We start from the raw sequence: 26,703 nt of genomic DNA, 5'->3' as shown, positions 1-26,703 counted from the left end.
ACTTTACCCACAAAAGGGCCTTGTGTTTCCTTCCATACCCTCCCCAGAGGCTGGCATGTGACAGCTGTTGCCGCAGCATGCCACCCTGAAACCTCGTGTGATTTCTGAGCACACGTGTTGGGCGGCCATGTTGGTTTTTATACCGTGCCCAAACCAGGAGACAGTGCTTGGCCTACCTACCGGATGAAGAGAATGTCTTCCCTTCTGGATCTATCTTACCTGCAGACCCCTCCGAGCTCCTGCACCCTGAATCTCCTGTGACTCTCCGCGATCCTGGGACTTCTTCTTCAGTGCTTCCTGCGATAATTCAGCTCCAATAATTTTTACCTCTGAACCATGAAAGAAATACATGGTTATGTACTACTCTTGAGGTTAGTGCACTAACAAGACTCAAAACAGCCAAGAGATTTGATATAAAGACCGCACATTTTCTAGAGCTCGGTAGTGTGACATCCAGACATTGTTGGCACTGCTGTGGCACATACAGCAACATTCTTGGTAGCGCCTGGTCACATTTGGGCACCATTCATGATGTGCGAACTGTGTTACAAAAAAGTGCATTGCAAAGTGCATTGATAAAGACAATAAATGAATAAATGTATGCACCCTTTGCACAGGGAATCAACAATTGGTTGTTAGACATGGGGGTCTCTAGATGGCAATGGTTTGTACCTTCGTCCAAATAGGGAACCTTCCTTCTAGTCAGGATAAGGGGGATACACTACAGAAATAACCCCTGCTCACCCACTAGGTAGTAGGCATGAGCAGTCAGGCTTATCTCGGAGGCATTGTGTAAAGCATTTGCACAACCAACAGTAATACAGTGACAACACTACAAAATGACACCACACCAATTTTAGAAAAATAGCCAATATTTATCCGTGCAAACAAGACCAAAATAATAAAAGACCAACGTACAGTAAACAAAAATAGGCATTTTGCAAGAATACCTTTAAAATGCAGTTCCTTGAAGCCGGTAGTCCAGTCGGTGCTACAGCGGAACTGAACACAACAGAATCCAACAGTTCTGGCTGACTGCATTGGTGCGAACCGGTGTTTTTGTCAACAGACTTGTAAACAGTACCTTTGGTTCCAGCAGCTCAGCGAAGGTCATCCTGCAGCGTCAGTGAGACCAGGGCTGTGTTGTGGAGTGAAGCTGTGCTCATGGCGGTGCTGACAGGTCACAGTGCATGTTACAGTGCAGGTTAATGGGAGCTGGCGACGGTTGGCCCAGATTGCAGTGTGGGATGGGGTGGTGTGTTGTGTGACTTATGAGTGGTGCCCCCAACCACGGTGCGGTCTCGGGTGTTAAGGGCAGGGGGCAGCAACGTTGTTGGTGAGACCAGGGCAGCGGAGTGAAGCAAGGCAGTGCGGAGTGCGATGTCCACAAGTCGCGGTGCAAGCAGGGGCTTGGTGGCGGCAGCCGTCGCCATCGTAGGTGAGAGCAGGGTTGCAGTGCGAGATGGGGTGGTGCCCTCTGTGGTGCATTCAGACCACAGAGTCCGCAGCGGTGGCAGTGATGGTGTTGACTCCTTTTCCCCCTCTGTGGCAACTGAAACCCACGGTTCCAGAAGCGGTACCCAGAAGTGAGTGAAGTCTTTGCTGTCCCTGAGACTTCATGAACAGGAGGCAAGCACCATTTCAAGCCCTTGGAGATACTCAGCAACAAGTGAAGAAAGTTCAGTTCAATCCTTTCACTGCCCAAGGTAGAAGCAGCAACTACAGGCCCTCCCAGCAAAGCAACAACACAGAAAAAGGGCAGTACTCCTCTTGGCAGTTCTTCCAGCTCTTCTTCTTGGCAGGTTCCTTGATCCAAGCATGTTCTAAAGTTCTGGGGTCTGGGCCCCGGGCCCCAATATTTATACTCAGTTTCTCTTTGTTCTTTTGGGCAGAGAGTGTCTGTGCTCAGCCCAAACCAGTTTGGTTCTCTCTGGCCCAGCTTCCCGACAGGAGGTGGAGACAGCATTGTCCAAGGCAGGTCAGGCCCATTCAGGTGCAAGGGAATCTCCTCCCACTACTCTAAATGCAGACCAGGCCTATTCAGGTGCTTGTGAAACTCCTCCCACTATTATGAATGCAGCCCAGGTCTCTTCAGCCCAGACCTGACTCATCCAGGAAAGGCAGGACCCACCTCAACTCCCCCAGCGGTTGTCTAAAGTGAATGCACAGCCCCAGCCCCTGTCACTCCAAAGCCAGACAGTCAATCCACAACCCGGCAAAGGGACACAGCATGGCTAATGTAGAAAAAACCTACTTTCTAAAAGTGGTATTTTCAAACACTGAACACAAACATCATCTTTCCTAAAACATGTATTTCTACATTCTGAGTTCAGGCATACTGAACTCCGTTTGTCTATATAGTCCCAATGGGAAGATATAATCAACAGACGTTATAAGTAAACTCCCATTCTATCCTATGGGACAGATAGCCTTTCCATAGTGAAAAACAAAATACACTGTATTTCACTTAGGCCTGGGCTAAAATTTCGTTCCGTTCGCGGAAATTACGATAATTTGACATTTTCGCGTCCCGCGGAAAGCACGAAAATGTGAAAATTTCCGCATTCTGCAGCTTAGCGATAATTTGGTTCTTGCTCGCGCTGTAAAATAATACATTCACGCTCGCGTGCGATCGCCTTACCTGAATCCCTGCGTTCGCCGACAAGTTTTCTTGATTCGGTCGCGTTCTCCATGAGATGTTGTATTGTTTTTAGCCATTTGCGCTGTCTCGCGACATTTCGCGCCCGCAGTGACGTCATGCGTCGCGCGATCACGTCTTTCTTCTCGCGATCATGCACCGCGAGACAACTGAAAACAAGATGGCCGCGCCCGCGAGCAACTACATGGGTAAGGTGGCGAGCCGCAACCATGCAGAAAATCTCGCGAACATGCGGGAAAAAAACTTCCGCATCTTCGCGATATTTCCGCGTGTTTGCGATAATTTTTAACATTTTCGCGATAATTTGCGAAAGTGGATTTCGCAAATTCCGCCCACCCCTAATTTCACTATCCTGAAATGTCACACACAATAGTACATGTCCTACCTTTCACATACCCTGCACCCTGCCCACATGGTTACCTTCGGCCTACCTTAGGGGGGCCTTACATATAAGAAAAGGGAAGGTTAGGGGCTGGCAAGTGGGTGCACTTGCAGGGTCGACATGGCAGTCACGAGTGTGTGCAGACACTGCAGTGGCAGGTCTGGGGACCCTTTGAAGGGCTGCTTGTGTGGGTGGCACAACCAGTGCTGCAAGCCCACTAGTAGCATGTGATGTCAAGGCCCTGGGTGCACACAAGGCACTGTCCTAGGGATTCAAAGGTAAATCAAATAAGCCAATAATGGAAACACCAATCCATAAACACAATTTACAGGGAGAGCATGTGTAATTTATCACTGAATAGCAGTGGTAAAGTGCCCAGAGACCTAAAAACAATGAAAACAGGGTCAAAAACAGGAGGCCAAAAAGCAAAAAGTCTGGGGGTAAACCTGCTGAAAAAAGCCAAGTCTAACATTGGTGCACTATAGTTCTGTGTGGAAGCAAGCATGGTTTTCTGCATGTTTCCGCAAATGGGTTTTTAGGAGTGCAGTAACTCCTAGTGACATAATTATGTACTGGAAAATCTATGCAGCAATAGATTGTTCACAAATAAGTGTTAGTTCATACATGTGTGACCGGTAGGTGGAGAGACGTATACCTGACTCCAAGAAATTGGTGGCTGACCTTGAAGACATACAGGACTCTCTGTTTATTACGGCAACCTGCTCATTTCGGGGCATCAGGGCATCCAGCAGTGCAGTCCATCAATTCTCCAACCCAGGAATGGGACACCGAATCAATGTCACCGTCACCACCCCAACGCCTGTTCCACTGGCACCGCTCGAGCGCTTCTTTGAAGATAGTACTAAATTTGCCGCGTTCTGGAGCTAATGTCAGTGACAATTCCTCTGTAAGACCGGGGCATTCCCAACTGATACTGTCAGAATTGCTTTTATTATCTCCTATCTAGGAGGCACTGCTGCTAATTGTTCTATTCCACTCCTTGTAAATGACGACCCAGTGTTACATGATTTTGGAAGTTTTAAAGAGACAATGAGTCATCTATTTGCTAGACTCACGTTTTTTCAAGTGAGCGATAACGAATTGCTAAATCTACGACAAGGCAATAAGAATTTGCTTTTGTACATTGCCTCCTTTTGGAAACTAGTTTCAGAAACACAGTGGCCAGAGGAGAAAAGAACCTCCATTTATTTTGTGGAGGCCTGAGGGACTTGGTAATCCCAAATTTGCAAAGTCCCCCTTTATATGTCCCTAGTATATGGTACCAGGGGTACCCAGGGAATAGGTGGTAAAGCGGTCAACAGGGCTGCAGCACAGTTTTGTGCCACCCAGGGTCACCCAAGCAAACTACTGACAGAAGGCCAGCAACTGCAGACAGCTGCTCAAACTTGACTGTACCCTCACCATAAGTGGCTACCCAGGCCGACCAAATAGTATTCCACTTTCCTAAAGTTCCCTGACAGTAGGTCTGCAGATAAGGCACCCCTTAAGTGCTTTGAATGCCAGCAGGAAGGACACTTCAAGGGGGATGCCAAGTGTCTAAAGCAGGCAAAGCTCCTCACTGGTAGGCAATATTTGGGGTTGGCTAGTGTAGTGCTTGAGGAGGAGATTGTCCCACATCATATGGGAGACAGAGTAGATGCTACCTTAGTGTCCCTTGGTGACAGAGAGATTGTACAAAGAACCTACATGCCTAGTAATACTAGGAAATACAGGCAGTGGGTCACCATCAAATGGGCAGAAGGTTGAGGCACTGAGACACACTGGAGCCAGAATGACAACTATCAGCTGTCATCTGGTGAGCTAAGAACAGGTAGTCCATAATGTAACTCACCAAGTTGTTGCAGCTAACAACCATGAGAGTCACTATCCACTGGCTCTGATTCCCTTTGAATAGTGGGGGGGGTCTCAGATTCCTTGAGGGTAGCTGAGTCCGTCTATAACTGTGGTTTGTCTGCTTGACAATTACCTGGAGCATATCGCCTAGAAGGAGGTGGAGCTCAGGTTTCACTTGGAGATGTTAGGGTTGCCTGAGTGGGTGTGCCTGACCAGACGGTCCATGGCATCCCGAGAGGGTAGTCAGGAGAACCTAGAGCCTGGAGGAATGGCCCACATGCCTGCCAAAATGGTGAAGGGGAAGTGGCGCAGGAAAGCCATTCCTGAGACTCCCATGGTTGGGTAGGAGGTTGACCCTGAGGGGGACGCCCCGGAGCTTACTGGGGAACCTGACTGAGCTGGTCAATTGGCAGCAAGAAGGGGTACTGCTCAGGGAGGAATTCTGCAAGGTGCACAGGGTATGCCCTACTCTTGTGGATCTACGGCAGCAGGCCAAGTCCCAGGCAGCTCGTGAAGCCTCTGGTAAACACCTGATACACTGGGAGAATGGTCTCCTGTACAGCAAGCCTAAGGTGCCTGAGCCAGATGTTATCTGTGTGTTGGCTCCCCCCAGTCCTACAGGGTCCTATGGGACCTGGCTCATGATGTACCCCTGGCAGGTCATTTGGGGCAGGACAAGACCTTTGCCAGGGTTGATACCCCCTTCTACTGGCCCCAGATAAGGAAGGCCTCTAATGCGTTCTGCAGGTGCAGTCCTACCTGCCAGGTCAGTGGAGAGTCAGGGGGAAGTGAAAGGCGCCTCTGCAACCATTTCCTCTCATTAGTACCCCCTTTGAAAGGGTGGACATCAACAATGTTGGGTCGCTGGACTCTAAGACAGCCATGGCCAACAGATTTATTCTGGTCTTGGTGGACCATGCCACCCGGAACTCCGAGGCTATCCCTCTAAGGGCTGTGACAGAACCTGCAGTGGCCATGGCACTGTTGGGGATCCTTACCCAAGTGGGGTTCCCCAAGGAGGTGGTTTCTGACTGTGGTACCAAGTTCATGTCAGGGAACATGAAGGCCATGTGGGAGGAGTCTGGATTAACCTAAAGTTCACCGCTACTTACTACCCACAAAACAATGGGTTGTTGCAATGTTCAACAGCCCCTAAAGGGCATGATTATGGGCCTGCCAGAGCCCCTGAGGCATAAGTGAGCCATCCTTCTGCCATGCTTTTTGTTAGCCTACAGGAATGTGTCACAGAAGGAGGTTGGTTTTAGCTTCTTTGAACTTCTGTATAGGTACCCTGTGAGAAAACCTCTCAGTTTGGTGAAGGAGGGCTGGGAGCAAGCTCCTGGGGGAGACACCCTAGGATTTGGTCATCAAACAAGCTGGCACTCTGTATCCAGACAACATTCTTCTGGAAACTCACACAGGAGAATCTGAAAGTCAGGTGGGAGGACATGAAATGGTGGTATGACCAGAATGCTATTCTGGTCAAGTTTCAGCCAGGTCAAAAAGTATGGGTGATGGAGCCCCCAGAGCCAAGGGCCCTGCAAAGACTACCGGTCTTGGCCTTATGAGGTGAAGGAGCACAAGAGTGATGTGACCTACTCGGTGGACCTCCAAACTCCCAGGAACCCTTTGAGGGTCCTTCATGTAAATCACCTGCATCCCCACTTTTGGAGGTCTGAGCTTACCATGCTGCTGGTTATTGATGATGGAATGGAAATGGATAGCGAACCTCTCCAGAGCTCCTTTCTTCTAAGGAGCAGGATGGGTCAGTGGAGAGTGTCAGCCTCTCCTCTACGCTGACCCTAGTCCAACAGAGAGACTGCCGCCAGTTGCTGGGGCAATTTGCCTCTTTATTCTCCCTTACCTCAAGACTCACTACATGGTGTGCCTATAATGTTGAAACTGGGGACCGCATGCTTGTGAAGAATAAAATGTACAGGTTATTTGAAAAGGTGACTGCCAGCATTATGGAGGAGGTCTCCAAGATGCAGGCATTAGGGGTTTTGAGCATTCAAACAGCCCTTCAGCCCAGTGGTGTTGGTCCCCAAGGCTGCCCCTCGAGGTGTCACACCTGAATTTAGGTTCTGTGTGGACTACCTTGGGCTCAATGCGGTCACAAATACGGACGCACACCCCATCCACCGAGCTGATGCGATCATAGACCAGCTAGGAGCTGCCGAGTTTCTCAGCACGTTTGACTTACTATCTGGTACTGGCAGATTGCCTTGATCGAGAGGGCCAAAGTGAGGTCTGTGATCTCTACACAAGAAGGGCACTTCCAATGCAGGCGATGCCCTTCGGTTTGAAGAATGCCTCTGCCACCTTTGAGAGGTTGGCCAACCAGGTCCTTGCTGGGTTGGAGAACTTCAGTGCTGCCTATCTAGACATCACTGCAGTCTTCAGTTCCAACTGGTAGGACCACCTGTGCCATCTCTAGGAAGTCCTTCAGGCTCTGCAGAGTGCAGACCTGATTATCAAGGCCAGTGAGTGCCAGCTAGTGCAGGGTTTAGTGGTCTACTTGGGTCACCAAGTGGGAGGTAGTAAGGTGAAGCCCCTTCAGGCCAAATTTAAACCATTATGGCTTGGGAACCCCCCCCAAGTCCCAGACAGAGGTGAAAGCCTCGCTAGGCCTCATTGACTATTACAAGAGATTTCTTAAGGGATATGGCACCATTGTTGCCCGTTGACAGAGCTGATTTCCAAGAAGCAGCCATGCCGGTTGATCTGGGTAGAGCCATGCCTAAGGGCTTTTGAAACCCTGAAGGATGCCATGTGCACAGCTCCTGTGCTCAAGGGCTCTGGCTTTTCCCAAGAATTGAATGTTCAGACAGACACCTCAGAGCATAGAATAGGGAAAGTGCTCTCACAGCTAAATGAAGAGGACCTGGATCAGCCTGTAGGCTTCATCAGTAGGAGGGTTTCTTCCCAGGGAACAGAGGTGGAGTGCAAAAGAGAGGAAAGCCTTTGCTGTGGTCTGAGCTCTGAAGAAGCTGAAATCTCACCTGTTTAGTACTCACTTCCAGATTCAAACAGAACACAGAGCACTCAGATGATTAATGCAGATGAAGGGTGAGAATCCAAAACTGTTGCCGTGGTCCATCTCCCTACAGTGAAAGGACTTTATGGAGGAACACTGCCCTGGGACATACCACGAAAATGCTGATGTTCTTTCAAGGTTTTTCCACCTTAAGGTAGAGAAATCCCAAGGGGTTGGGTAGCCCTCCCCACTCTCAGCTAGGGGTGATACGTGTTAGACCTGGCATCCAAGGCGTGGTTTTCCCTAACGTTTTTCCTTCAGGCCTCCTGTTTTTACTGACTTCGTTTTTGCTGGCCTTAGGATTCTACACACTTTACCACTGCTGACCAGTGATAACGTGCTAGGGCTCTTTCCCTAAAACATGGTAACATCTTTTTATACACAATTAGCATATTTAAGTCCCGAGTAAAGTGCTCTATATGTGGCAAGAGCCTGTACACTAAATGCTATTAGTGGGCCTCCAGTACTGATTGTACCACCTACTTTAAACATGTCTCAGGAATGCCATTGCAGAAACTGTGCGTGCAGTGTTAAAGTGCCATGTCGATTTGGCAAGTTAAACCTCTTGCCAGGCCCAAATCCTCCTTTCTAATACATATAAGTCACCCCTGGGGTAGTCACTGGACAGCCCAATTGCAGGTTGCAGTGTATTTTAAAAGTTAGACATGTACGTTTAAGGATTCCATGTCCTGGTAGTAAAAAAAACTCTCAAATTCATTTTTCACTACTGCAAGGCCTATCTCTCCCGTAGGTTAACATTGGGATTACCGTACTACATTTTATAAATGTAATTTCTAATTGGAAAGAGATAAGACCCCCAAGTTTGGTGTGTCTGAATTCACAATTTAAAATCACAATTTATGGTGAATTTAGATTTTAAATTGCAATTCTGAAATTGCTATTTTCTTGATTTAGCTATTTGGGGCTTGCAGCTTGTCTTTGATCACTTGTCTGGGGTGGGTGACAGCTGGGTTTTGTGTATTCCCCCTAGACATACACACACAATGTGAGCTTAGATGTAATATGATGGTCCATACTGGCAGGATGGGAGGGAGGAGCTGGACCCAACCTCACTTACACCTGAATAGGATGTGTCCTGTCCCTACACAAAGGGCTGCATACCCCTCTCTAGAGATTCTGGAGTCAGGGCAGGACATCTGTGCACTTTAAAGGCATCTCTTTAAAGTGTCCCCCACTTCAAAGGCACCACTGGGTATAAGAACTGGACCTTAGGCATCACCACTTCAGTACGCCTCTGGACCTGTGAAGAATCTGCCAGGAAGAAGGACTGGCACTATACTGGACTGCTGCTTTTCTTTCCTCTTGACTTGCTATGCTGCCCTGCTGCCGGATCGGCGCTGTCTGGCGCGGAAAAAAAAAGAACTGACGTCAGCGCGCGAGGGCGGCGTCTAAGTACTCTGACGAGGTCAGTCCGGCGTACGACGCCACCGACGAACGCGGACCCGCAGACGACGCCTAGCGACGCGCAAGGGGTATTGCTACAAAAATCTTTCCGGATCCAGCCTGACTCCTGGGGATATTCTAAGGTGAGGAATCTAACTAACGTGTTTCTTTCAGATGCGCTAGGTACAACAGCGACACAAATAATTTTTTTCAAAATGATTTTGATGTTTCTAATTGGATTGTGAGGGCCCTGTGTAGGCCCCATTCCATTAGTACATTGAAAAGACTTAGTAAGTTAGGAAATGTTTTAAAACGTTTGCTAAACATTTAATAAGATCCCAAATACCAAGCAAAAGTTAGGCAAAATGGAGGCAGGTCAGAATCTCGATCTGGCAGTCATCCCAGCCCTGAAGATCATGGATTTGAGGGTGTTGTACAAAGCAAGGGACATTAGCTACAAGGGGACAGGTAAAAAAGGAGGAATGGGAGAAGCACCTCAGCTCCTATGAGAAAGAGAGATTAGAGAGGGTGGGCCATGCCTTCGAAGATAAAACTGAGGAGGATGATGCCCAAGCTTGATAATGATGGGGAGGAAGGAGAGAGCCATAGCTCTACATTCTTCCCCAGACCTCCTTCGCCGGTGGCAAGTGACAACAGTCAATCTAGTAGACCACCCCAACGGTAAAGTGATAGGAAACCTTGAGGATGAGCTTGACCAACTATCTCTAGAGGAGGGAAAGCTTAAAGTTGAGAAGGGAAGACTAGCCCTTGAAGAGAGAAGGATTAAATTGGGCCTTAGGCCCAAAGATGGTGGGAGCAATACCAGTACCAGGGAGAAGAAGAAATCCTTTGACCCTAAGCTCACCAAAGAGATTGTCCCTAGGTTTAGTGATGGTTTTGATATTGACAAGTGGTTTGCAGTCTTTTGAAAAGGCCTGCAGAATGAAGAGGATAGCATACCAGCACTGGGGCTCTCTCCTTTCGAAGTTATTCTCTGTGAAGGGCATAGATATACTTCTGACCCTTAATGAGGAGGTAGCCGAGTCCTATAGGCATGTGAAGGATACCTTGATAGAAGGATATAGACTCACAACAGAAGAGTACAGGGTAAAAATCAGAGACATCCATAAAGGGCAAAACCAGATATGGGTGGACTTTGTGGACTCTTCTGTCAAAGCACTAGATGGACGGATAAAAGGCAATGACTCTTGTGATGGGCTGCATAATTTAGTTAGGAAGGAGCACATTTTCACGAACTGTACCACAGAGCAAATGAATCAGCATTTGGTGGATTCTAAGTTGTCTTCTCACAGAGAGCTGTGTAAAATATCTGACAAATGGGTCAGAACCAGGGTGTCCAGAAGGACTCATAGTGGGAGTGACCATAAAAATGGTTCACAGACGTCCCAGCAGGGGAAGGAAGTGAACAACAAACAAGATAAAAAGAAGGAGTTCTCTAAAGGACCTCAAAATACTTCTCAGGATGGTGGTCCCCAAGACTTTTCCCAGCCCATAGCCAAGGGGTTCCAGAACTGGGATCCAGCAAAGGCTTCTGGGTTACATTATGACTGTCATCAGGCAGATCATAAGAAAAGAGATACAGCATGCTTTAAAAAGTCACCCAATGGTGGAAATCCCAAGGGATTGTCGAACATTGGAGTTGGGGTAGCGGTATACTCTGGAGATGCCAAAGGTTGCACAGATGCTACTTTAATTTCCCTGGGCGGGGTGGATATTGAAGCCCTCCCTATCTTGCCTGCAACCTTGGAGAAGTATAGACAAAGGCCAAAGATCAATTGGACTGAGATAGAGGGTCTGAGGAATACAGTTGCCAGTGTCCCTATTTTTGCAGCTAGACTGGTTTCTCCAGACCAAATGTTGCCTGGTGTTAGTCACTAGCTTACCAGTGCTGACAATGAGACTAAGCTCCATCCAATGGCCTTGGTAAGCTTTGAAATGGTGAGGGGTTACTAACCCAAAGAAGTTGGGTGTGTCCCCTACTAACCTTGTGGAGTGTCTGTTGAGAAATGATATTGAGACTTCTGTGGGGGCAGAGGGGGAGAGGAAGGCTCTAGCAGAAATTCTGGGTCATCCTGAGTGGGTGTAAGTTACTATCAGGGCACAAACAGCAAGCCAGGGAAGTCATGGGAACATGGATACTGAAACAGAGGACCAAGTGACCTCAAACAAGAAAAAGGGTAAGAAGTCTGCTAAGGAAGCTTCTAAGAGGTCACAGGACCAGGGGGAGAATTCTCCTGAGGGAATTTCCCTGGTGCCTGAGGAGGGAACTGTAGCTGATGGAGTCTGGCCTAACCGGCCAGACCTCTTAAGTGAAGGGGGGACCGCCAGAGAGGACCTATGCCTAGGGCGTGTCCTACTCTTGCAGGCCTTAGGCAGCAAGCTCCCAGGCAAGAAGAGGAAGATATCAGCGGTAACCACAGGGTCTACTGGGATATGGTCCCCCAAACGTACAGAGATTTCAGCCTTACTTTGGCAAATGACATCCCCCCTAGCTGGACATCTGAGACAAACCAAAACCTGGGACAGATTGGTTGCCCATTTTTATTGTCTCCAGATGTCTGAAAAAGACTCACAACAAAAGGCTCCCTTAATTCCACTATCAGTGGCTGGACTTCATTTGAGAGTATAGGGATTTACATTCTTGGTCCCCTTGACCCTAAAACTGCATCTGGGAATAGATTTATCCTAGTGGTTGGTAGCCATTCCACTAGATACCCAGAGGCAAGTCTACTAGGACTGAAACTGCTCTTGCAGTAGTATAGACCCTCCTTGGAATCTTCACAGGGTTGGATTTTATAAAGAGGGGGTTTCTGATTGAGGTACTAACTTCATGCCTGCAGACCTAAAATCTATGTGATGTGAGCTACACGTTCATAACACCCTAGCACACTTAGACCAATGGTTTAGTTGAAAGGTTCAACAAAACCATAAAAGACATGATACTGAGCCTCCCTGAAAAACTCAGAAGGAGATGGGATGTCCTATTACCTTGCCTACTGTTTGCATAGATAAGGGTACCATAAAGGGGAGCTGGGTTCAGCCAATTTGAACTTTTGTTTGGCCATCCTGTAAGGGGTCCATTGAGTCTTGTAAGGGAAGGGTTGCAGAGACCTATCAAAGAAGCCAAGCCGGGCATAGGGGACTATGTGCTTGGCCTGCATTCATGTAAATGAAGAGGGCAAACAGGAACCTAGATTCCAGCCAGGAGATTATCACAAACTGATATGACCAGAAGTCAGCCCTGGTGGAGTACCAACAAGGTCAGCTGGTGTGGCTATTTGAGCCTGTGCCTCCCAGGGCCCTCCAGGACAAGTGGACTGGGTCCTATTCAATCTTGGAGAAGAGGGGAGATGTCACCTACTTGAATGACTTAGGCACCCCAAGGAGTCCTCATAGAGTTTTCCATGTAAATCGCCTAAAAACCCACCAGGACAGAGCTAACATCATCATGCTCATGGTCACTGATGGAGGTCACGTGGAGGAAAGTTAAGCCCTCCCTGACCTACCACCAAACAACCCCCAGAATAGGTCAGGTGAAGGTGTTTTCTTGTCTCTCAGTTTGCTGAGCTCGTCTCTTTGACCAATGGTCAGACAACATGGTGTACTAATGATGTGGACACTGGTGACAGCCTCCCTGTCAAAAATAAGATTTACAGGTTGTCAGACCAAGTTAAGGCCTGCATTAAGACTGAGGTCAGCAAGATGTTAAAGCTTGGGGTTATTGAACCTTCTGGCAGTGCCTGGGCTAGCCCAGTGGTTCTGGTCCCCAAACCTCATTCCCAAGGTGGGAAATATGAGGTGAGGTTCTGTGTGGATTACAGGGGTCTAATTTCAGTTACCAAAACTGATTCTCACCCCATTCCAAGATCAGATGAATTTATTGACAACCTGGGTGCAGCCAAATTCCGGAGTACCTTTAATTTAACATCAGGCTACTGGTAGATTGGACTGACCTAGGGAGCAAAGAAGAGGTCAGCATTTTCAATCACAGAAGGCCCCTACCAATTAAAGGTAATTGGGAAATTAAGAAATGCACCTGCCACTTTCCAGAGTTTGGTGACTAGAGTTCTTTTATGGTTGGATGACTTTAGTGCAGCCTATCTAGACAATATAGCTGTCTTTAGCTCTACCTGGGAGGATTACCTGGTCCATCTCCAGGAAGTGTTACATGTCGTGGCCCTGGGCTCCATGTGTTCCAAAACCTCCTGTGCCCTGTGTATGGTGAGCTTCCAAGACCGAGCGCTTGTTACTGTCCCTTTATGGCTGGTAATTGAGACCCAAGGCCTTTCAGAAACCGATGCCTCCCCTGGTATGCTTGAGGATATCCCCGAGAGCGTGTAGTCAATTCCATCACTGATCACCCATACTTGTTATGTAGGCTCATAAGTTCCCAGGCCCGCTCATGCTTGTCACTGACTGCAGTACTTGTTTTGCAGGCTCCCCCGGGCTGACTTTACCCACAAAAGGGCCTTGTGTTTCCTTCCATACCCTCCCCAGAGGCTGGCATGTGACAGCTGTTGCCGCAGCATGCCACCCTGAAACCTCGTGTGATTTCTGAGCACACGTGTTGGGCGGCCATGTTGGTTTTTATACCGTGCCCAAACCAGGAGACAGTGCTTGGCCTACCTACCGGATGAAGAGAATGTCTTCCCTTCTGGATCTATCTTACCTGCAGACCCCTCCGAGCTCCTGCACCCTGAATCTCCTGTGACTCTCCGCGATCCTGGGACTTCTTCTTCAGTGCTTCCTGCGATAATTCAGCTCCAATAATTTTTACCTCTGAACCATGAAAGAAATACATGGTTATGTACTACTCTTGAGGTTAGTGCACTAACAAGACTCAAAACAGCCAAGAGATTTGATATAAAGACCGCACATTTTCTAGAGCTCGGTAGTGTGACATCCAGACATTGTTGGCACTGCTGTGGCACATACAGCAACATTCTTGGTAGCGCCTGGTCACATTTGGGCACCATTCATGATGTGCGAACTGTGTTACAAAAAAGTGCATTGCAAAGTGCATTGATAAAGACAATAAATGAATAAATGTATGCACCCTTTGCACAGGGAATCAACAATTGGTTGTTAGACATGGGGGTCTCTAGATGGCAATGGTTTGTACCTTCGTCCAAATAGGGAACCTTCCTTCTAGTCAGGATAAGGGGGATACACTACAGAAATAACCCCTGCTCACCCACTAGGTAGTAGGCATGAGCAGTCAGGCTTATCTCGGAGGCATTGTGTAAAGCATTTGCACAACCAACAGTAATACAGTGACAACACTACAAAATGACACCACACCAATTTTAGAAAAATAGCCAATATTTATCCGTGCAAACAAGACCAAAATAATAGAAGACCAACGTACAGTAAACAAAAATAGGCATTTTGCAAGAATACCTTTAAAATGCAGTTCCTTGAAGCCGGTAGTCCAGTCGGTGCTACAGCGGAACTGAACACAACAGAATCCAACAGTTCTGGCTGACTGCATTGGTGTGAACCGGTGTTTTTGTCAACAGACTTGTAAACAGTACCTTTGGTTCGAGCAGCTCAGCGAAGGTCATCCTGCAGCGTCAGTGAGACCAGGGCTGTGTTGTGGAGTGAAGCTGTGCTCATGGCGGTGCTGACAGGTCACAGTGCATGTTACAGTGCAGGTTAATGGGAGCTGGCGACGGTTGGCCCAGATTGCAGTGTGGGATGGGGTGGTGTGTTGTGTGACTTATGAGTGGTGCCCCCAACCACGGTGCGGTCTCGGGTGTTAAGAGCAGGGGGCAGCAACGTTGTTGGTGAGACCAGGGCAGCGGAGTGAAGCAAGGCAGTGCGGAGTGCGATGTCCACAAGTCGCGGTGCAAGCAGGGGCTTGGTGGCGGCAGCCGTCGCCATCGTAGGTGAGAGCAGGGTTGCAGTGCGAGATGGGGTGGTGCCCTCTGTGGTGCATTCAGACCACAGAGTCCGCAGCGGTGGCAGTGATGGTGTTGACTGCTTTTCCCCCTCTGTGGCAACTGAAACCCACGGTTCCAGAAGCGGTACCCAGAAGTGAGTGAAGTCTTTGCTGTCCCTGAGACTTCATGAACAGGAGGCAAGCACCATTTCAAGCCCTTGGAGATACTCAGCAACAAGTGAAGAAAGTTCAGTTCAATCCTTTCACTGCCCAAGGTAGAAGCAGCAACTACAGGCCCTCCCAGCAAAGCAACAACACAGAAAAAGGGCAGTACTCCTCTTGGCAGTTCTTCCAGCTCTTCTTCTTGGCAGGTTCCTTGATCCAAGCGTGTTCTAAAGTTCTGGGGTCTGGGCCCCGGGCCCCAATATTTATACTCAGTTTCTCTTTGTTCTTTTGGGCAGAGAGTGTCTGTGCTCAGCCCAAACCAGTTTGGTTCTCTCTGGCCCAGCTTCCCGACAGGAGGTGGAGACAGCATTGTCCAAGGCAGGTCAGGCCCATTCAGGTGCAAGGGAATCTCCTCCCACTACTCTAAATGCAGACCAGGCCTATTCAGGTGCTTGTGAAACTCCTCCCACTATTATGAATGCAGCCCAGGTCTCTTCAGCCCAGACCTGACTCATCCAGGAAAGGCAGGACCCACCTCAACTCCCTCAGCGGTTGTCTAAAGTGAATGCACAGCCCCAGCCCCTGTCACTCCAAAGCCAGACAGTCAATCCACAACCCGGCAAAGGGACACAGGATGGCTAATGTAGAAAAAACCTACTTTCTAAAAGTGGTATTTTCAAACACTGAACACAAAAATCATCTTTCCTAAAACATGTATTTCTACATTCTGAGTTCAGGCATACTGAACTCCGTTTGTCTATATAGTCCCAATGGGAAGATATAATCAACAGACGTTATAAGTAAACTCCCATTCTATCCTATGGGACAGATAGCCTTTTCATAGTGAAAAACAAAATACACTGTATTTCACTATCCTGAAATGTCACACACAATAGTACATGTCCTACCTTTCACATACCCTGCACCCTGCCCACATGGTTACCTTCGGCCTACCTTAGGGGGGCCTTACATATAAGAAAAGGGAAGGTTAGGGGCTGGCAAGTGGGTGCACTTGCAGGGTCGACATGGCAGTCACGAGTGTGTGCAGACACTGCAGTGGCAGGTCTGGGGACCCTTTGAAGGGCTGCTTGTGTGGGTGGCACAACCAGTGCTGCAAGCCCACTAGTAGCATGTGATGTCAAGGCCCTGGGTGCACACAAGGCACTGTCCTAGGGATTCAAAGGTAAATCAAATAAGCCAATCATGGAAACACCAATTCATAAACACAATTTACAGGGAGAGCATGTGTAATTTATCACTGAATAGCAGTGGTAAAGTGCCCAGAGACCTAAAAACAATGAAAACAGGGTCAAAAACAGGAGGCCAAAAAGCAAAAAGTCTGGGGGTAAACCTGCTGAAAAAAGCCAAGTCTAACATTGGTGCACTATAGTTCTGTGTGGAAGCAAGCATGGTTTTCTGCATGTTTCCGCAAATGGGTTTTTAGGAGTGCAGTAACTCCTAGTGACATAATTATGTACTAGAAAATCTATGCAGCAATAGATTGTTCACAAATAAGTGTTAGTTCATACATGTGTGACCGGTGGGTGGAGAGACGTATACCTGACTCCAAGAAATTGGTGGCTGACCTTGAAGACATACAGGACTCTCTGTTTATTACGGCAACCTGCTCATTTCGGGGCATCAGGGCATCCAGCAGTGCAGTCCATCAATTCTCCAACCCAGGAATGGGACACCGAATCAATGTCACCGTCACCACCCCAACGCCTGTTCCACTGGCACCGCTCGAGCGCTTCTTTGAAGATAGTACTAAATTTGCCGCGTTCTGGAGCTAATTTCAGTGACAATTCCTCTGTAAGACCGGGGCATTCCCAACTGATACTGTCAGAATTGCTTTTATTATCTCCTATCTAGGAGGCACTGCTGCTAATTGTTCTATTCCACTCCTTGTAAATGACGACCCAGTGTTACATGATTTTGGAAGTTTTAAAGAGACAATGAGTCATCTATTTGCTAGACTCACGTTTTTTCAAGTGAGCGATAACGAATTGCTAAATCTACGACAAGGCAATAAGAATTTGCTTTTGTACATTGCCTCCTTTTGGAAACTAGTTTCAGAAACACAGTGGCCAGAGGAGAAAAGAACCTCCATTTATTTTGTGGAGGCCTGAGGGACTTGGTAATCCCAAATTTGCAAAGTCCCCCTTTATATGTCCCTAGTATATGGTACCAGGGGTACCCAGGGAATAGGTGGTAAAGCGGTCAACAGGGCTGCAGCACAGTTTTGTGCCACCCAGGGTCACCCAAGCAAACTACTGACAGAAGGCCAGCAACTGCAGACAGCTGCTCAAACTTGACTGTACCCTCACCATGAGTGGCTACCCAGACCGACCAAATAGTATTCCACTTTCCTAAAGTTCCCTGACAGTAGGTCTGCAGATAAGGCACCCCTTAAGTGCTATGAATGCCAGCAGGAAGGACACTTCAAGGGGGATGCCAAGTGTCTAAAGCAGGCAAAGCTCCTCACTGGTAGGCAATATTTGGGGTTGGCTAGTGTAGTGCTTGAGGAGGAGATTGTCCCACATCATATGGGAGACAGAGTAGATGCTACCTTAGTGTCCCTTGGTGACAGAGAGATTGTACAAAGAACCTACATGCCTAGTAATACTAGGAAATACAGGCAGTGGGTCACCATCAAATGGGCAGAAGGTTGAGGCACTGAGACACACTGGAGCCAGAATGACAACTATCAGCTGTCATCTGGTGAGCTAAGAACAGGTAGTCCATAATGTAACTCACCAAGTTGTTGCAGCTAACAACCATGAGAGTCACTATCCACTGGCTCTGATTCCCTTTGAATAGTGGGGGGGGTCTCAGATTCCTTGAGGGTAGCTGAGTCCGTCTATAACTGTGGATTGTCTGCTTGACAATTACCTGGAGCATATCGCCTAGAAGGAGGTGGAGCTCAGGTTTCACTTGGAGATGTTAGGGTTGCCTGAGTGGGTGTGCCTGACCAGACGGTCCATGGCATCCCGAGAGGGTAGTCAGGAGAACCTAGAGCCTGGAGGAATGGCCCACATGCCTGCCAAAATGGTGAAGGGGAAGTGGCGCAGGAAAGCCATTCCTGAGACTCCCATGGTTGGGTAGGAGGTTGACCCTGAGGGGGACGCCCCGGAGCTTACTGGGGAACCTGACTGAGCTGGTCAATTGGCAGCAAGAAGGGGTACTGCTCAGGGAGGAATTCTGCAAGGTGCACAGGGTATGCCCTACTCTTGTAGATCTACGGCAGCAGGCCAAGTCCCAGGCAGCTCGTGAAGCCTCTGGTAAACACCTGATACACTGGGAGAATGGTCTCCTGTACAGCAAGCCTAAGGTGCCTGAGCCAGATGTTATCTGTGTGTTGGCTCCCCCCAGTCCTACAGGGTCCTATGGGACCTGGCTCATGATGTACCCCTGGCAGGTCATTTGGGGCAGGACAAGACCTTTGCCAGGGTTGATACCCCCTTCTACTGGCCCCAGATAAGGAAGGCCTCTAATGCGTTCTGCAGGTGCAGTCCTACCTGCCAGGTCAGTGGAGAGTCAGGGGGAAGTGAAAGGCGCCTCTGCAACCATTTCCTCTCATTAGTACCCCCTTTGAAAGGGTGGACATCAACAATGTTGGGTCGCTGGACTCTAAGACAGCCATGGCCAACAGATTTATTCTGGTCTTGGTGGACCATGCCACCCGGAACTCCGAGGCTATCCCTCTAAGGGCTGTGACAGAACCTGCAGTGGCCATGGCACTGTTGGGGATCCTTAGCCAAGTGGGGTTCCCCAAGGAGGTGGTTTCTGACTGTGGTACCAAGTTCATGTCAGGGAACATGAAGGCCATGTGGGAGGAGTCTGGATTAACCTAAAGTTCACCGCTACTTACTACCCACAAAACAATGGGTTGTTGCAATGTTCAACAGCCCCTAAAGGGCATGATTATGGGCCTGCCAGAGCCCCTGAGGCAGAAGTGAGCCATCCTTCTGCCATGCTTTTTGTTAGCCTACAGGAATGTGTCACAGAAGGAGGTTGGTTTTAGCTTCTTTGAACTTCTGTATAGGTACCCTGTGAGAAAACCTCTCAGTTTGGTGAAGGAGGGCTGGGAGCAAGCTCCTGGGGGAGACACCCTAGGATTTGGTCATCAAACAAGCTGGCACTCTGTATCCAGACAACATTCTTCTGGAAACTCACACAGGAGAATCTGAAAGTCAGGTGGGAGGACATGAAATGGTGGTATGACCAGAATGCTATTCTGGTCAAGTTTCAGCCAGGTCAAAAAGTATGGGTGATGGAGCCCCCAGAGCCAAGGGCCCTACAAAGACTACCGGTCTTGGCCTTATGAGGTGAAGGAGCACAAGAGTGATGTGACCTACTCGGTGGACCTCCAAACTCCCAGGAACCCTTTGAGGGTCCTTCATGTAAATCACCTGCATCCCCACTTTTGGAGGTCTGAGCTTACCATGCTGCTGGTTATTGATGATGGAATGGAAATGGATAGCGAACCTCTCCAGAGCTCCTTTCTTCTAAGGAGCAGGATGGGTCAGTGGAGAGTGTCAGCCTCTCCTCTACGCTGACCCTAGTCCAACAGAGAGACTGCCGCCAGTTGCTGGGGCAATTTGTCTCTTTATTCTCCCTTACCTCAAGACTCACTACATGGTGTGCCTATAATGTTGAAACTGGGGACCGCATGCTTGTGAAGAATAAAATGTACAGGTTATTTGAAAAGGTGACTGCCAGCATTATGGAGGAGGTCTCCAAGATGCAGGCATTAGGGGTTTTGAGCATTCAAACAGCCCTTCAGCCCAGTGGTGTTGGTCCCCAAGGCTGCCCCTCGAGGTGTCACACCTGAATTTAGGTTCTGTGTGGACTACCTTGGGCTCAATGCGGTCACAAATACTGACGCACACCCCATCCACCGAGCTGATGCGATCATAGACCAGCTAGGAGCTGCCGAGTTTCTCAGCACGTTTGACTTAATATCTGGTACTGGCAGATTGCCTTGATCGAGAGGGCCAAAGTGAGGTCTGTGATCTCTACACAAGAAGGGCACTTCCAATGCAGGCGATGCCCTTCGGTTTGAAGAATGCCTCTGCCACCTTTGAGAGGCTGGCCAACCAGGTCCTTGCTGGGTTGGAGAACTTCAGTGCTGCCTATCTAGACATCACTGCAGTCTTCAGTTCCAACTGGTAGGACCACCTGTGCCATCTCTAGGAAGTCCCCCAGGCTCTGCAGAGTGCAGACCTGATTATCAAGGCCAGTGAGTGCCAGCTAGTGCAGGGTTCAGTGGTCTACTTGGGTCACCAAGTGGGAGGTAGTAAGGTGAAGCCCCTTCAGGCCAAATTTAAACCATTATGGCTTGGGAACCCCCCCTCCCCCCCCCCCCCCCCCAAGTCCCAGACAGAGGTGAAAGCCTCGCTAGGCCTCATTGACTATTACAAGAGATTTCTTAAGGGATATGGCACCATTGTTGCCCGTTGACAGAGCTGATTTCCAAGAAGCAGCCATGCCGGTTGATCTGGGTAGAGCCATGCCTAAGGGCTTTTGAAACTCTGAAGGATGCCATGTGCACAGCCCCTGTGCTCAAGGGCTCTGGCTTTTCCCAAGAATTGAATGTTCAGACAGACACCTCAGAGCATAGAATAGGGACAGTGCTCTCACAGCTAAATGAAGAGGACCTGGATCAGCCTGTAGGCTTCATCAGTAGGAGAGTTTCTTCCCAGGGAACAGAGGTGGAGTGCAAAAGAGAGGAAAGCCTTTGCTGTGGTCTGAGCTCTGAAGAAGCTGAAATCTCACCTGTTTAGTACTCACTTCCAGATTCAAACAGAACACAGAGCACTCAGATGATTAATGCAGATGAAGGGTGAGAATCCAAAACTGTTGCCGTGGTCCATCTCCCTACAGTGAAAGGACTTTATGGAGGAACACTGCCCTGGGACAGACCACGAAAATGCTGATGTTCTTTCAAGGTTTTTCCACCTTAAGGTAGAGAAATCCCAAGGGGTTGGGTAGCCCTCCCCACTCTCAGCTAGGGGTGATACGTGTTAGACCTGGCATCCAAGGCGTGGTTTCCCCTAACGTTTTTCCTTCAGGCCTCCTGTTTTTACTGACTTCGTTTTTGCTGGCCTTAGGATTCTACACACTTTACCACTGCTGACCAGTGATAACGTGCTAGGGCTCTTTCCCTAAAACATGGTAACATCTTTTTATACACAATTAGCATATTTAAGTTCCGAGTAAAGTGCTCTATATGTTGCAAGAGCCTGTACACTAAATGCTATTAGTGGGCCTCCAGTACTGATTGTACCACCTACTTTAAACATGTCTCAGGAATGCCATTGCAGAAACTGTGCGTGCAGTGTTAAAGTGCCATGTCGATTTGGCAAGTTAAACCTCTTGCCAGGCCCAAATCATCCTTTCTAATACATATAAGTCACCCCTGGGGTAGTCACTGGACAGCCCAATTGCAGGTTGCAGTGTATTTTAAAAGTTAGACATGTACGTTTAAGGATTCCATGTCCTGGTAGTAAAAAAAACTCTCAAATTCATTTTTCACTACTGCAAGGCCTATCTCTCCCGTAGGTTAACATTGGGATTACCGTACTACATTTTATAAATGTAATTTCTAATTGGAAAGAGATAAGACCCCCAAGTTTGGTGTGTCTGAATTCACAATTTAAAATCACAATTTATGGTGAATTTAGATTTTAAATTGCAATTCTGAAATTGCTATTTTCTTGATTTAGCTATTTGGGGCTTGCAGCTTGTCTTTGATCACTTGTCTGGGGTGGGTGACAGCTGGGTTTTGTGTATTCCCCCTAGACATACACACACAATGTGAGCTTAGATGTAATATGATGGTCCATACTGGCATGATGGGAGGGAGGAGCTGGACCCAACCTCACTTACACCTGAATAGGATGTGTCCTGTCCCTACACAAAGGGCTGCATACCCCTCTCTAGAGATTCTGGAGTCAGGGCAGGACATCTGTGCACTTTAAAGGCATCTCTTTAAAGTGTCCCCCACTTCAAAGGCACCACTGGGTATAAGAACTGGACCTTAGGCATCACCACTTCAGTACGCCTCTGGACCTGTGAAGAATCTGCCAGGAAGAAGGACTGGCACTATACTGGACTGCTGCTTTTCTTTCCTCTTGACTTGCTATGCTGCCCTGCTGCCGGATCGGCGCTGTCTGGCGCGGAAAAAAAAAAAACTGACGTCAGCGCGCGAGGGCGGCGTCTAAGTACTCTGACGAGGTCAGTCCGGCGCACGACGCCAACGACGAACGCGGAGCCGCAGACGACGCCTAGCGACGCGCAAGGGGTATTGCTACAAAAATCTTTCCGGATCCAGCCTGACTCCTGGGGATATTCTAAGGTGAGGAATCTAACTAACGTGTTTCTTTCAGATGCGCTAGGTACAACAGCGACACAAATAATTTTTTTCAAAATGATTTTGATGTTTCTAATTGGATTGTGAGGGCCCTGTGTAGGCCCCATTCCATTAGTACATTGAACAGACTTAGTAAGTTAGGAAATGTTTTAAAACGTTTGCTAAACATTTAATAAGATCCCAAATACCAAGCAAAAGTTAGGCAAAATGGAGCCAGGTCAGAATCTCGATCTGGCAGTCATCCCAGCCCTGATGATCATGGATTTGAGGGTGTTGTACAAAGCAAGGGACATTAGCTACAAGGGGACAGGTAGAAAAGGAGGAATGGGAGAAGCACCTCAGCTCCTATGAGAAAGAGAGATTAGAGAGGGTGGGCCATGCCTTCGAAGATAAAACTGAGGAGGATGATGCCCAAGCTTGATAATGATGGGGAGGAAGGAGAGAGCCATAGCTCTACATTCTTCCCCAGACCTCCTTCGCCGGTGGCAAGTGACAACAGTCAATCTAGTAGACCACCCCAACGGTAAAGTGATAGGAAACCTTGAGGATGAGCTTGACCAACTATCTCTAGAGGAGGGAAAGCTTAAAGTTGAGAAGGGAAGACTAGCCCTTGAAGAGAGAAGGATTAAATTGGGCCTTAGGCCCAAAGATGGTGGGAGCAATACCAGTACCAGGGAGAAGAAGAAATCCTTTGACCCTAAGCTCACCAAAGAGATTGTCCCTAGGTTTAGTGATGGTTTTGATATTGACAAGTGGTTTGCAGTCTTTTGAAAAGGCCTGCAGAATGAAGAGGATAGCATACCAGCACTGGGGCTCTCTCCTTTCGAAGTTATTCTTTGTGAAGGGCATAGATATACTTCTGACCCTTAATGAGGAGGTAGCCGAGTCCTATAGGCATGTGAAGGATACCTTGATAGAAGGATATAGACTCACAACAGAAGAGTACAGGGTAAAAATCAGAGACATCCATAAAGGGCAAAACCAGATATGGGTGGACTTTGTGGACTCTTCTGTCAAAGCACTAGATGGACGGATAAAAGGCAATGACTCTTGTGATGGGCTGCATAATTTAGTTAGGAAGGAGCACATTTTCACGAACTGTACCACAGAGAAAATGAATCAGCATTTGGTGGATTCTAAGTTGTCTTCTCACAGAGAGCTGTGTAAAATATCTGACAAATGGGTCAGAACCAGGGTGTCCAGAAGGACTCATAGTGGGAGTGACCATAAAAATGGTTCACAGACGTCCCAGCAGGGGAAGGAAGTGAACAACAAACAAGATAAAAAGAAGGAGTTCTCTAAAGGACCTCAAAATACTTCTCAGGATGGTGGTCCCCAAGACTTTTCCCAGCCCATAGCCAAGGGGTTCCAGAACTGGGATCCAGCAAAGGCTTCTGGGTTACATTATGACTGTCATCAGGCAGATCATAAGAAAAGAGATACAGCATGCTTTAAAAAGTCACCCAATGGTGGAAATCCCAAAGGGATTGTCTAACATTGGAATTGGGGTAGCGGTATACTCTGGAGATGCCAAAGGTTGCACAGGTGCTACTTTAATTTCCCTGGGTGGGGTGGATATTGAAGCCCTCCCCATCTTGCCTGCAACCTTGGAGAAGTATAGACAAAGGCCAAAGATCAATGGGACTGAGATAGAGGGTCTGAGGAATACAGTTGCCAGTGTCCCTATTTTCGCAGCTAGACTGGTTTCTCCAGACCAAATGTTGCCTGGTGTTAGTCACTAGCTTACCAGTGCTGACAATGAGACTAAACTCCATCCAATGGCCTTGGTAAGCTTTGAAATGGTGAGGGGTGACTAACCCAAAGAAGTTGGGTGTGTCCCCTACTAACCTTGTGGAGTGTCTGTTGAGAAATGATATTGAGACTTCTGTGGGGGCAGAGGGGGAGAGGAAGGCTCTAGCAGAAATTCTGGGTCATCCTGAGTGGGTGTAAGTTACTATCAGGGCACAAACAGCAAGCCAGGGAAGTCATGGGAACATGGATACTGAAACAGAGGACCAAGTGACCTCAAACAAGAAAAAGGGTAAGAAGTCTGCTAGGGAAGCTTCTAAGAGGTCACAGGACCAGGGGGAGAATTCTCCTGAGGGAATTTCCCTGGTGCCTGAGGAGGGAACTGTAGCTGATGGAGTCTGGCCTAACCGGCCAGACCTCTTAAGTGAAGGGGGGACCGCCAGAGAGGACCTATGCCTAGGGCGTGTCCTACTCTTGCAGGCCTTAGGCAGCAAGCTCCCAGGTAAGAAGAGGAAGATATCAGCGGTAACCACAGGGTCTACTGGGATATGGTCCCCCAAACGTACAGAGATTTCAGCCTTACTTTGGCAAATGACATCCCCCTAGCTGGACATCTGAGACAAACCAAAACCTGGGACAGATTGGTTGCCCATTTTTATTGTCCCCAGATGTCTCAAAAAGACTCACAACAAAGGGCTCCCTTAATTCCACTATCAGTGGCTGGACTTCATTTGAGAGTATAGGGATTTACATTCTTGGTCCCCTTGACCCTAAAACTGAATCTGGGAATAGATTTATCCTAGTGGTTGGTAGCCATTCCACTAGATACCCAGAGGCAAGTCTACTCAGGACTGAAACTGCTCTTGCAGTAGTATAGACCCTCCTTGGAATCTTCACAGGGTTGGATTTTATAAAGAGGGGGTTTCTGATTGAGGTACTAACTTCATGCCTGCAGACCTAAAATCTATGTGATGTGAGCTACACGTTCATAACACCCTAGCACACTTAGACCAATGGTTTAGTTGAAAGGTTCAACAAAACCATAAAAGACATGATACTGAGCCTCCCTGAAAAACTCAGAAGGAGATGGGATGTCCTATTACCTTGCCTACTGTTTGCATAGATAAGGGTACCATAAAGGGGAGCTGGGTTCAGCCAATTTGAACTTTTGTTTGGCCATCCTGTAAGGGGTCCATTGAGTCTTGTAAGGGAAGGGTTGCAGAGACCTATCAAAGAAGCCAAGCCGGGCATAGGGGACTATGTGCTTGGCCTGCATTCATGTACATGAAGAGGGCAAACAGGAACCTAGATTCCAGCCAGGAGATTATCACAAACTGATATGACCAGAAGTCAGCCCTGGTGGAGTACCAACAAGGTCAGCTGGTGTGGCTATTTGAGCCTGTGCCTCCCAGGGCCCTCCAGGACAAGTGGACTGGGTCCTATTCAATCTTGGAGAAGAGGGGAGATGTCACCTACTTGAATGACTTAGGCACCCCAAGGAGTCCTCATAGAGTTTTCCATGTAAATCGCCTAAAAACCCACCAGGACAGAGCTAACATCATCATGCTCATGGTCACTGATGGAGGTCACGTGGAGGAAAGTTAAGCCCTCCCTGACCTACCACCAAACAACCCCCAGAATAGGTCAGGTGAAGGTGTTTTCTTGTCTCTCAGTTTGCTGAGCTCGTCTCTTTGACCAATGGTCAGACAACATGGTGTACTAATGATGTGGACACTGGTGACAGCCTCCCTGTCAAAAATAAGATTTACAGGTTGTCAGACCAAGTTAAGGCCTGCATTAAGACTGAGGTCAGCAAGATGTTAAAGCTTGGGGTTATTGAACCTTCTGGCAGTGCCTGGGCTAGCCCAGTGGTTCTGGTCCCCAAACCTCATTCCCAAGGTGGGAAATATGAGGTGAGGTTCTGTGTGGATTACAGGGGTCTAATTTCAGTTACCAAAACTGATTCTCACCCCATTCCAAGAGCAGATGAATTTATTGACAACCTGGGTGCAGCCAAATTCCTGAGTACCTTTAATTTAACATCAGGCTACTGGTAGATTGGACTGACCTAGGGAGCAAAGAAGAGGTCAGCATTTTCAATCACAGAAGGCCCCTACCAATTAAAGGTAATTGGGAAATTAAGAAATGCACCTGCCACTTTCCAGAGTTTGGTGAC

General features: G+C 48.1%; 1 long non-coding RNA gene across 1 annotated transcript in view; it reads right to left on the bottom strand.

Annotated features, from left to right (window-relative positions):
- Positions 1–244: 244 nt before the first annotated feature.
- LOC146775978 (uncharacterized) overlaps positions 245–26,703 on the bottom strand; it is a 40,455-nt gene continuing 13,996 nt past the window's right edge. The window contains exons 3-4 of the long non-coding RNA XR_014972330.1: positions 14,027–14,136; positions 245–329 (exon numbers count right to left, since the gene is read on the bottom strand). This is a non-coding gene — a long non-coding RNA (uncharacterized LOC146775978). The remainder of the gene's footprint in view (positions 330–14,026; positions 14,137–26,703) is intronic.

This window comes from Triturus cristatus, chromosome 12 (genome assembly GCF_964204655.1).
Source record: "Triturus cristatus chromosome 12, aTriCri1.1, whole genome shotgun sequence".
NCBI classification, from domain to species: domain Eukaryota; kingdom Metazoa; phylum Chordata; class Amphibia; order Caudata; family Salamandridae; genus Triturus; species Triturus cristatus.
This window is presented reverse-complemented; position numbering and strand designations above follow the sequence as displayed.